This window comes from Macrobrachium nipponense, chromosome 8, assembly GCF_015104395.2.
Source record: "Macrobrachium nipponense isolate FS-2020 chromosome 8, ASM1510439v2, whole genome shotgun sequence".
NCBI lineage: Eukaryota > Metazoa > Arthropoda > Malacostraca > Decapoda > Palaemonidae > Macrobrachium > Macrobrachium nipponense.
The window spans coordinates 111,957,070-111,969,569 of NC_087203.1; the positions used below are offsets into that span (position 1 = coordinate 111,957,070).

At 36.6% G+C, this 12,500-nt stretch overlaps 1 long non-coding RNA gene across 1 annotated transcript in view; it reads right to left on the bottom strand.

The window, feature by feature from the left end:
• The window catches only part of LOC135222960 (uncharacterized), a 183,391-nt gene that overhangs the window by 96,841 nt on the left and 74,050 nt on the right, over positions 1 to 12,500 (bottom strand). The window lies entirely within an intron of this gene.

Consider the following 12,500-nt stretch of genomic DNA (forward strand, 5'->3'; position numbering starts at 1 on the left):
TTTCCTCGAAAATAGTGAATTTAAAAGATTTCCAAACTTCACTTTTTAACAGTGATGAATGCCAATTCTTACTAAACAGAGTACCTAACTATCTCCTTTGTAATACAAATTCATAACTAAGGAAAAATACAAAATGGGTTTCAATTACTTTTTATTTATGATTTATCTTTTAATACATTAATTCTTAAATGGATGAATTTTCTGATGTACAAATATTTACCAAAGTGATTCCTGGGTTATCACAACTATTCTCATAAAACTCACAAAAAAAAACAAAAAGTAAATGCAAAACAAAAAATATTTCCATTCAGTCTGCTTCATGAAATACATCTGATAATAAATGTTCTAAGATAATCTTCCATCTAATTCACAAGAATGATTCATCTGCCAAATGACATTTAAAACCTATAATATCACTTCAATTCATTATTTGTCAATGCCACATTATAGTCATTATATACGGTTATTGTTACGAGTGATGGCGATCATTGAATTGCTGACAATGACTTCATCAACATCACCTAATTATTATTATTATTATTATTATTATTATTATTATTATTATTATTATTATTATTATTATTATTATTATTATTATTATTATTATTATCATCAGTCGATGAAACCTATTCATAGGGAACAAGTTCACCAAAGCGGCAAATGACCTGAAATTCAAGATTCCAAAGAATGCGGTGTTCCTTAGGATGACTTAAGAGGAGGTAAAGTGAAATAAGAAACCTTAAAATATCAACAGCAATGTCTCCATACTTTCTTTCTTTACATCTTCAGCTGAAAACCCAAATTGGAAATCAGCCCGCAGAGAGAAAGACAGATTACTAGAAAAGGTGATAAAAGAATAAAAATATTAAGGAACAGAAAATAAAATCGATACACCTGAATTCAGGAGACGTCATGTGAAAGCATGAATGAATTTGTTCCTTGCTTTGAAACATTTGGAGATCAGAGAATTCCACAACTGTCTTTCCAAAATTCGACCAACTTAAAATCAGAGGGAATTAGTCGACTATAAAGATACTCACCAATATCTGCATGACATTAAAAATATGCACAACTACACACACACACCACACACACACAACACACACACACACACACACATATATATAATATTATATATATATATATATATATATAATATATATATATATATATATATATATATATATATATATATATATTATATATACATATATATATATACATACATATATACATATATATATATATATATATATATATATATATATATATATATAATATATATATGTGTGTGTGTGTGTGTGTGTGTGTGTGTGTGTGTGTGTGTGTGTACAAAGACACATAAACGAATGTTCACCCCCTCTACGGTATGCAGAACGTTTGTTGAAGAAATAATTCATATATATATATATATATATATATATATATATATATATAAATGATATATATATATATATAATAAATCATATATATATATATATATATATATATATATATATAAACACATAAATGTTTCGTATATTAGAAAAAATAACCACGTAGACGAGCATATCAGGTTCCTCTTATGTTTTTATAAACAGCTATTACTTAATTATGCATAAATTGCAGTGCCAACGGATCAAACTTTAGAATGTGTGCAAAACAGAGGAGCTGTACATTTACACGGCAAATATTATATCTTAATAATAATACAAAACTAGGGGAAAGAAGTGATGGTATCTACTCCTATGGGGAAAATCAATTGATAATAATAATAATAATAATAATAATAATAATAATAATAATAAAATAATAATAATAATAATAATAACAGCCTGTCACTAAAATGGTGAAGAAATCCATAATGCTGTAAGGGTAAATATATACTGATAATATATTTTCACACATATGGCAATGTGGACTTCAATAATAATAATAATAATAATAATAATAATAATAATAATAATAATAATAATAATAATAATAATAATAATAATAATAATATATGAGTCACTAAAATGGTGCAGAAATCCACAATGCTGTAAGGTATATATATATATATATATATATATATATATATATATATATATATATATATATATATATATATATATATATATATATACCCTTACAGCATTGTGGATTTTTTCACAAATAATAATAATAATAATAATAATAATAATAATAATAATAATAATAATAATACTGTAAAGCAGACTGCTCCGAGACTGATTCCTTGTGGTGAGATTGCTTGCTTGAGTCTGGGTGTTGGTTGTCCATGGATTCCCGAACAAGAAATCGCTACTTATACCTATTTTCAGCTTCTGACCTTGAAGCCACGTACGTCCGTACGTACGTACGTGCGTGCGTGCGTGCGTACATACACAAGCACGCACAAAATGCGTCGGCTTTTAATGCAAACACACGCTTTCGTGAATGCTTCTATTTCGCCTGATATGCGTTCAGACGTATCAAGCAGATTACGATAATGGAAGGAAATTCGTGAATGAGAGAAAAAAAATAATAATAAACTCGTCATAAGAAGATCAAAGGATTGAAGAGAAAAGCCAAGAGAACGGGAATGAGAGGAGAGAAAATGCGAGCAATTATGGAAGAACGAAAAAAAAGAAGGAAGAAAAGGAGAGAGAGAGGTAGAATTGGAAAGCAGGGAGACGCACACACACACAAACACACACACGCAAGCACGCACACACAACTCTTACACACAGACGCATATATGCAAGAAGGGGAGGAGTGGTAACGATAAAGAGAGAGAGAGAGAGAGAGAGAGAGAGAATAGAAAGAAAAAGAAAGAACAGGGCGAGAGACCGGTGGAAATGGGTAGAAAGGGTCTGGAGGATGAGGAGGAGGTGGTAGAGGAGGGTGAGTGGGATGAGAGGGGAAGGAGGAGGGAGGAATAGGAGGTGAAGGGAGGCGGGGAAGTATCGATTTGGCACAATAAATTTAGCTGTGCCATAACGAGAGTGAACTCCCCAGCCAGTGGGCGATTCCTTCTGCTTCTCCAACACTCGTCCCCCTTCCCTCCCTCCTCCCTCCTTCCCACCTCCCCTTACCACTACCAAAGTCCTCCCCATCCCCTCCCCTCTCCTTCCTCTATACTCTCTTACCATCTACCCTTAGTCTCAACTAATATACTTATGTGAATACACACACACTCGAGTGTATGTATAAGTACGTGTATGCCTTCGCGCAGTCTACGGACATAACTGCAGTTTTGCCGTTCGTAGAATCGTCGTAAAGAATCATTTGCAGTCTCAAAACTCAAAGAAAAACAATCATAAAAATTGATGTTAAAGGGAATGTTGAGCTTCTCACGCTTTTATACACAGACTTAGGTAGCGAGAGCCGGAACATAGAGAGAGAGAGAGAGAGAGAGAGAGAGAGAGAGAGCCGGAACAAAAGGGAACATGATTCGAGGCTGCTGAAATGTAATGGTCATTGTACATCGTCCAGCCTTGAGAGCCAACGGTGGGAAACCCTCGCCTGTGTGTCTTAAAGCAGTAAAAGCAATTAAAAGCACGGTTATGAAACACAACGCCTCCTCTTCCCTTCGCCCTCCTCCTCCTCCTCATCCTCCTCCTCCTCCTCCTCCTCCTCCTCCTCATCCTTCCTAGCTCCTTCCTTTGCACCTTCTCCTTCTACACACTTTTTTTTTCAGTTTCTTCCCTACCTGCCTGCTTCCCCTCCTCATCTTCTACTTCTCCTCCTTTTCCTTCTTCTACTTCCCTCCTTCTTCCGTTCCCTTCCCAAGCCAGCTTTCTTCCTCCTCCCCCATCCCAGACACCCTTTCTAACAGCAACAGCAACAGCAGCAGCTAGCAGCTTCTCGTGAAAGAAAAGCATATACCACCCAAAGTTACAATGCACGTCGTCACTTCATCACGCAGCTCGCAAAACGATCGTCGGCAACGGGTTGTGGAGGGGGGGGGGTGGAAGGGGGCGGAAAGGGGTTGGAAGGAAGGGGGGGGGTTGGGGGGGGGATAGCATCCCTCCTCAAAAAACCCCGACTGTCGTGGGTTGAAGGGGCATATTGAAGAAAACCTTCTAGGTGTGTGTGCGATGACCCAAGAGTCGCCTTATGGGAAAAAAAAAAATACAAACAAATAAAAATAAAATAAAATAACTGGAGGAACAACCAAAACAAAAAGACAGAAATGTAAGGAAAGGAAAGGAAAAGAAAGGGAAAGAAAGGAAGCAAAGCGACATCACAAGAACGATAAGAGCAGGGAGAGAGAGAGAGAGACAGAGAGAGTGTGTGTGACGTTATCGCAAGAGCTTTCCCCGAGTCACACCTAAATGGTGTGGAAGTGTTCTGCAGTACACATAACATACCAGCACTGTAAGGCCATTTACACACCCCCATAAATACAGAAATACAAACAAAGCATACACCAGGGTAAAATGGGGGGAAAGAGTTCCTTTTGAAATACAGCTGAAGAGTTTTTCATTTCTGAAGCCGTTCTAGCGCGATAAAATACAAAAACCATTTTTGTCTTTTATCACCCCAAACAGGCAAGAATCCTTTTACCATCGGACGACACTGCATGGATGTACCTAGGTTGAGGGTGGTAAATACAAACACACACACACACATAATATATATATATATATATATATATATATATATATATATATATATATATATATATATATATATATATATATATATATATATATATATATATATATTTGGGTCTAATTCATTAGATACGACTTCCCATAAATTATTTCATCAACTCTTGTTCCATTTAAGCCAGTGGTTCCCAAACTAGGGGGCGTGAGGAGGATACAAGGGGGGCCTGAAGTCATCTGCTCAAAAATATTTAATTAGAATAATAAAATCATTCAAAGAACAAATATCTGCCATTACATACATGCAAAGTATAATTATAGCAGTCACTCCACCCCGTCTTCTATTAGAAAAATGTCTCTGGAATGTACTATTATTTGTTTGAGTGGCTTTCATTGTTAAAATTTAATACAAACAGAAATCTGTTTTCCTAAACAATGCTAAGAAATAAATGCAAGAATCATTTCAGATGAACAAGAGAGGGAGTGGGGGCGTGCGGGTCTACTGGAAGCAAAAAGGGGGCGTCAGGTAAGATAGTTTGGGAACCATTGATTTAAGTAGAAGCATACTTTACTTCAATAAGAAAGAAAAATGTAGGAACCAGGTACCACAATTACTGTACATAATCTTCACTCGATACAGAAGTGACACAAGTGATGCTATCTTGGATAATTATTAATTTTTTTCCTGATCCTTAACATTTAGCTATTATATTTCCTCGTGATTTCAACCCAGAGAAACTGAATGGAAGAAGTCTAATATACAAAATAAATTACCTGTCTGAAATAACAGGAAATAAAATCTTATATACTACATCTGAAAGCGTAACCATTTGGAATATCTTCCAATGGGGACCCAGTCACCAATGAACATATCAACTCCTTAGTAAAGGTTTTGCATTTTGCTGAATACGAAATACTTTAATATTTTAGTGTGTCAAGTCAGGAATAAGTCATTCTTTTTATCAACCGATTCTGTAAAATTATTATGTGCTCTTAGTGCAGCAATCATGTAACATCCATTTTAAAAATAGTTTTTTTTACTAAGGTATAAAAGAATTTTGGCATGAAAATATTTAACTTAAACAATTATGGCAATTATGGGAACAAAATGATAAGGCTAGTTAGGGGCCCTATTTGGGGTCCTATTTGTCGAATTTTTCCCAAGTTTGTAAACACAAAAGGAACAAAAATAAAAGAAAACACTTTCTAAAAAATATCTTCACTATTCGGTGTATGATGAAGATCTGTAATGATTAAAAGATACGTTGGTAAGAGTAACAATCCTTGTTATGGACCGTTATAAATTGTAACAACAATGCCACTAATGACACCGAAGGTGACTTAATAGAGTCAATTAAACTTAAGAGTCAATTAGAAAAAAATTTGTAATGTTCTCGGTTTCACCTTTATTTACAAATATTTTGGAATATCATAAGAACATTCTGACAGTAATCATATACTTAGTCTGTCTTCATTGCAGTTTTGTTCTTTGTCAGAAGCCCAGTTTCTGTAAACTGTTCAATGAATGTGCATTTTCCAAGAACTCGAAGGATTAGATTTCTAGGTCCATAGGCAATATTTTGGTAATGCGAATGATACAGCTTAATAGTTAGAGATCCAATCTCCATGATTCCTTGATATAGAGAAGGACGTAAGAAATGTATGCATGGAAGAAATAACATAGGAAACAAAGAGGTGTTCCATTTGCCATCAAATGTCTAAGGATTATTTTTTTTAAGGTAGACTCAACCCTTCTGTGAAAAGGCACGAATCTAATTATTCCCCATTCACGCAAACTAGAAGCATCATTTTCACAATAGTCTCTCCCCTTCGGAGTGAATTTAAAAAAGTAGGCTTATGAGAAAACTCACTGCCATTTCCATAGGCAGCAATACTGTTGTCTGACAGGGGGTAAAATTAGAGCCCCAATTCCAGTCCGGACGACGAAATTTGTCGACCTGCGCAATTTTGATCGTCAAGCGAGGTGTCCTGGCGGTTGATCCCCATTCGGCCTCGCTTTCTTTTAATGCCCGATTCATGCCCTGCAAAAGTGCCCATTGAATACTCGTTACCTCGGACCGTTCTAGATTCTCCGGGGCGCATTCCAAGTAACGCAGCTGAACCTTACTTGTTAGGCAGAAGTCGTTACTGTCCCGACCCGCGGATTTATACGAGGTTGGGACGTGTCTGGGAACACACTGGTATAGTCGGGCCAGTATTACCACCCTGGATGGGCCATCGCAGAGCTCCTAAGGGAGTTTTGAACACGTTTAGAAAGACGGTTTTTAGACCATTTCAAGCAGATGGTTTATTTGGTACACCGCTGCCATTCCCGTTTCTCTCGGTTGGAATCACGAAGAGAGAAACACTGCTTAGATTTTTTTTTCTTTTTTTTTTTGTATGAAACAGATTCTATTGGGAATGAACCTTGAACAAGCTATGCAACAATAAGATACGAAAAAAGGGAATAAGGGAAGTCTTTGCTACTGTAGATAAAGCGCATTACGAGGCTGGAGGGGATGTTAGGAGTTCGCTCAGAAATGTTCATTGGAAAGAAGCAATTTAAGCTGGCTGCGCCAGCACTCGGAAGTGGGAATTAAATCCACGGACGAGATCGGCTCGGGCTAAGAATTGGAATAATTTCCCGGAGAATGTGGGAAGCATTGAAGAGAGAAAATAACTGCCTGGGGAAAGTATCGATGTGGAGATTTTTTTTTTTTCACCTTTTTTTTCTTCTTCTTCTTTCCACTCTGGGAGGTTTTTACTCTCCAGTAACACACTTTTTCTCTGTTAACAGAACTGTGACGATACTTTCTGTGAAGTAGGATGAATTTATATCATCATTTCATAATTCACTGATGAAATGTAGAAGCAATTCAAAAATTAGCTTTATAACTGAACCATGATAAATTTGATATAAATAAATCTGAATAGTCGAATGAAAGTGAAACGGATTAATCAAAGAATATTATGTTATTCATAAATTTTAAGTGTTGTAGAATACTGCGCAAACATTTAAGAGAAAAATAAAAGCCTATACAAGGGACAGACTACGCGCATGCGCAGCACAGCCGAGGACGCACCAAGCAATAATAACCACAAGACATAACAATATCTTCAGGTTGCGTTGTCACACAAAACAAACACAATGAGGAAGGACAGACAGACAGAGACAGAGAGAGAGAGAGAGATGAGAATGAGATCCTATTCGCCTCAACAATATAGTTAAATCATTCGAACCTCATAATGCACCCGAATATTTAATTAAGGTCCATTTAAGGGGAGGTCGAATGAGGCCGCTTGCTGTACGGATAGGCAGCTAACCCCGGGAGCCATAACCGTATTCCACTAGACCCTGGCATTCCAGCCATTGATCGTTGTAGCCCCCTCCCCCCTCCCCAACACACAATATCCAGCGAGGAGCAGCTCCCGCGCCCCCCCCCCTCCCCCTCCCACAAGGCCCCCTCACGCCGTTGGGTTTATTAATATAATGGTTTTCTCCCCTCATTAAATTTAAGGATTGCCATGAACTTTAGCTGTTCGGCGTTGCCGCCGAGCCATTAAAAGATCGAAGGCTCCCAAATTTTCTCCATCTGAAAATGTTAACAGCTTTTACAGCCTAATTCAAGAGAAGCAAAAAAATAAATAAATAAATAAAAAATAAGAAAAAAAATGTATAATAAAAAAAAATAGAATCTGTGTTTTTGAAGAACATTTTTTTTTTTCTTTAGCAGGATTCTAATTTTTCTATTAGGTTCCGAGCGCCATTAAATTCCGGAAATGTTGCTATTCCAGTATTCATTCCTCCTCGGGAATGATAATGCGGCAAGAGAGGATAAGAGCAAATACTTTAAGAGGAAATTATGGGCCGTTGATGGCTAAAAATAAATTCATACACTCTCTCTCTCTCTCTCTCTCTCTCTCTCTCTCTCTCTCCAGTAATCCAAGGATGCTCTATGCATTAGGTGGCATTACTGTTGTTGTAGTTATAATGGAAGCTGCCAAGTGCTTTTGATTTGCATTGCAAAGCAGTTCAAGATACATTTTGCATGTTATGGAGGAATGCCTTTAATCCTTGGAATGCCGCTGCGAGGCCAATGGAAGGCATTTCTTCTGCTGTGGCATATTCCTCTCTCTCTCTCTCTCTCTACCTTCCACGAAATCGAGCCATACAATACCAACAAAGCAAGCTGTTAAATCTTACCGTAATTACGTAAGCCTTGAAAGGAAGACCCTTTTATTTCTCTTTTTAATTCTCTCATCTTTTTATTAAAGGAGTATAATCGTAATTTTCTTCGAAGACATACTTGCTCCTTCTGCAATTAAGGAGGAGAGATAATGGTAGTTCAAAATGACGCCTTATTTCATCTTAATTTCCCCCCAAAAAAGGAAGTTGAATTTGACTTGTTATCCCGGGCCAATCGCCCCCATCCCAACCGCCCCCCCTACCCCCCACCACCCCCAATTCCCCCTCAACTCTCTCCAAGTCATATCTCCTCCTGACAGTCCAAAGACACCAGCCGGTTGAGGGGACACATATTTCTGCTACCATCTCTCCATTCTTCCCTTACAATAAGGAAAAAAAAAAAAATAGGTAAAAAATACAAAATGACATCATACGCATCAAATCATTCCTATTTTATAATTCCTTCCTTTCCCGATCGATGGAATGAATTTTCTCCTCTTTCTGTAATTCCTTCTTTCCTTTCCCTCTCACGAGGAGAAATAATGAAATCTGCACACTTTCCCTCCATCCCCCCCATCAGTTTCATTTTAAAGATGGGAGGTGAATTCTTCCCCCTTTTCTTCCCTCAGGGAAGAAAGAATATCTTCCCTTTTTGTTTCCCTGCAGGAGAAGGGTTTTTTTTTTTTTTTTTACCTAGAAAGGGAGAAATGCATCTCCTTCCTTTTTTTATTTTTTTTTTTTTTTTTTTTTATTTTATTTTTTTTTTTTTTTTACCCTTCCTGAAGAAGGACTAAGTTATACTCCTTCATTATCAATGTTCCTCCCTTCAAAAAAAAAAAAAATGAAAATCCCCCTCCCACCTAATTTTCCCACCAATACCTTTCTACCCCTAAAACAAAGTTAAGAGGCTGCTGAAGTTTCAGAAAGAAAGGAAAAAAAAAAAAACGCTTTCCTTTTCCTTTCTTTACTTTCTCCATTCCCTCTCCACAAGTAAAACAAAGAAGAAAATACAATCTTCCTACTAGTAAAAAAAAAAAAAAAAAAAGTGGGGGTCGAAATTCCCTTACCTTTGCCACTGCCCCATTTCAGGGTAAGAAAGAGGGACAAATCCCAACTCTCTTTCTACACTTCGTTCCCCTTTAGGAAATGGGCAAGAAAATTTACCAGTTTCCCCATTCGTCCACACTCCTAAATAAAGGGGAGGGAGGGAGAGGAGGGGAGGGGGAGGGTGGGCGTTGGAATCTACCAATTTCTCCTCCTCCTCCTCCTGCTGTTTCCCTTGACTAGGAAAAAATAAAGTAGAATATCCTTAATTTAATCTCTACTAAAAAGAAAGTTTGAGGCCGTAAGGAATCCCACGGAATCCCGGGAGAAGAAGTCCCATTAAAAGTGAACGACGACTCCATTAGGTTGAACGAGGAGGTTCTTCTTCGACTGATGGGACACAGACTTCGGAATGAACGCTGCTGAAACTTCGAAGCTGAAAAGAATAGAAGAGAGAGAGAGAGAGAGAGAGAGAGAGAGAGAGAGAGAGAGAGAGAGAGAGAGAAATTTAGAATCATGCTACAAAGACCATAACAACATTGCGAACACAGAGAGAGAGAGAGAGAGAGAGAGAGAGAGAGAGAGAGAGAGAGCAAGAAGAATCATGCTACGAAGACTATAACAACGTTGCAAGTCACTGAGAGAGAGAGAGAGAGAGAGAGAGAGAGAGAGAGAGAGAGAGAGAGAGAGAGAGAGAATTAAGAATCATGCTATAAAGACCAGAACAACATTGGAAGAGAGAGAGAGAGAGAGAAGAGATGAGTTTGAGAGAGAACAATTCACAAAAGAAAACTAGCCCAGACCGAGAGAGCGAGAGAGAGAGAGAGAGAGAGAGAGATAGAGAGAGAGAGAATCATGCCACAAAGACCATAACAACGTTGCAAGAGTCACTGAGAAGAGAGAGAGAGAGAGAACGAACAATCCTCAGAAGAAAACTAGCCAGGACCTTTGAGAGACAGACACAGAGAGAGAGAGAGAGAGAGAGAGAATAACCGAACCCACAGATGAAAAAATACCTGAACCTGGAGAAAAGAGAGAGAGAGAGAGAGAGAGAGAGAGAGAGAGATCAAACAACCCACAGAAGATAACAACCCAGCAGGACCTGGCGAACGTTTAAGGCAAAATGCACTCAAACCGAGAGAGAGAGAGAGACTCCGGCATACACGAAGCAAAAGCAAAGCCAAGCGCGAAAATAACGAACGAAGAATCTAATAAAGAAGGTCCAAGCCTCTGCTCAAATCTACGTCATCATCATCATCATCATCATCATCATCATCATTGTCCGCCATTAAGATACATCATCGGAGAGGCTGTGCCCGATCGTCTGGTGTTCTTATCAGTTTGACAATGATAGGTTACACACATTCGCTCAGCCACATTTTATGTGTCCAGCTGGAACTGCATCGACTTTTTACTTTATTCATTTCTTCCTCCTCCTCCTCCCCCCTAACCCCCTTTCCCTCCCCTTCAAACCAGCCCCTCCCCCCCTTCCCAACTCCTCCATCATCCGCATACAATAATTCTTTGCTCTTAACAATGGCTGGGATCTTTGCATATATCAGCTATTCAATTTACAGCCCTACAAATATATAAGCGGCGGCAAAACAAAGTATGAACTCATCTTCGGCGGGGAAATGGGTAAACCATTCGATATATTCTTCCCAGATAAACATCACATGATTTGTAAGTGGATTCTGAAACCTGGAGTCCTTTTTTTTTTTTTCTTTTTGCTAATCACTATTTCTCTTTATTCGTCCGTTTCTCTAAAATTACCATTCGGTAATTACTCATGCGTCATTTTTCCTCTTAATGTATCTCGCCTCGTTACGAGAATTGTATTCAGTTATTAATCATTAGTATTTCTCTTTATTCGCCTCTTTCTTAACAAGAATTATCAACCAAAAAATGATCAGTTACAGACGTCATTTCGAAAAAAATTAATTCAAATAATATGACAGTCTGGAAAATATGTTCCAGGTACTGTAACAAGTATGATAATTACGGATACTTATGACATTGTAATAGTCTCTATACAGACGTTCTCATTAACGAGTTTATAAATGAAAGGTTTCCAGAACCCATGAATGAAACTTCCATGGGTGGCAAGGATTAATAACTACGATGATAATAATCTTGCCGAGTCAGTATGTTCGCATATAATTATGTGTTGCATGTACGTGTTGATAATTCGAGTAATTCAAGTAGGGTTAGTGTGTATATATACATACATACATAACACACACATAATATATATATATATATATATATATATATATATATATATATATATATATATATATATATATATTGCGTGTGTGTGTGTGTGTATCAAGTAGGTTTTTTTTTTTTTTAAAGTGTGTGTATATATAAATGATATATATATATATATATGTATATATATATATATATAGATATATATATATAGTATATATATATATATATATATTATATATATATATATAGTATATTATATTTATATCTTATATAGATATATATATATATATATATATCTATATATATATATAATATATCTATAGTATATATATATAGATATATATATATATATATATAGATATCTATATATATATTATATATATATATATATATCTTTATATAGATCATATATATATATATCTATATCTATATATATATATCTATATATCTATATATCTATATATGATATATATATATAAGATATA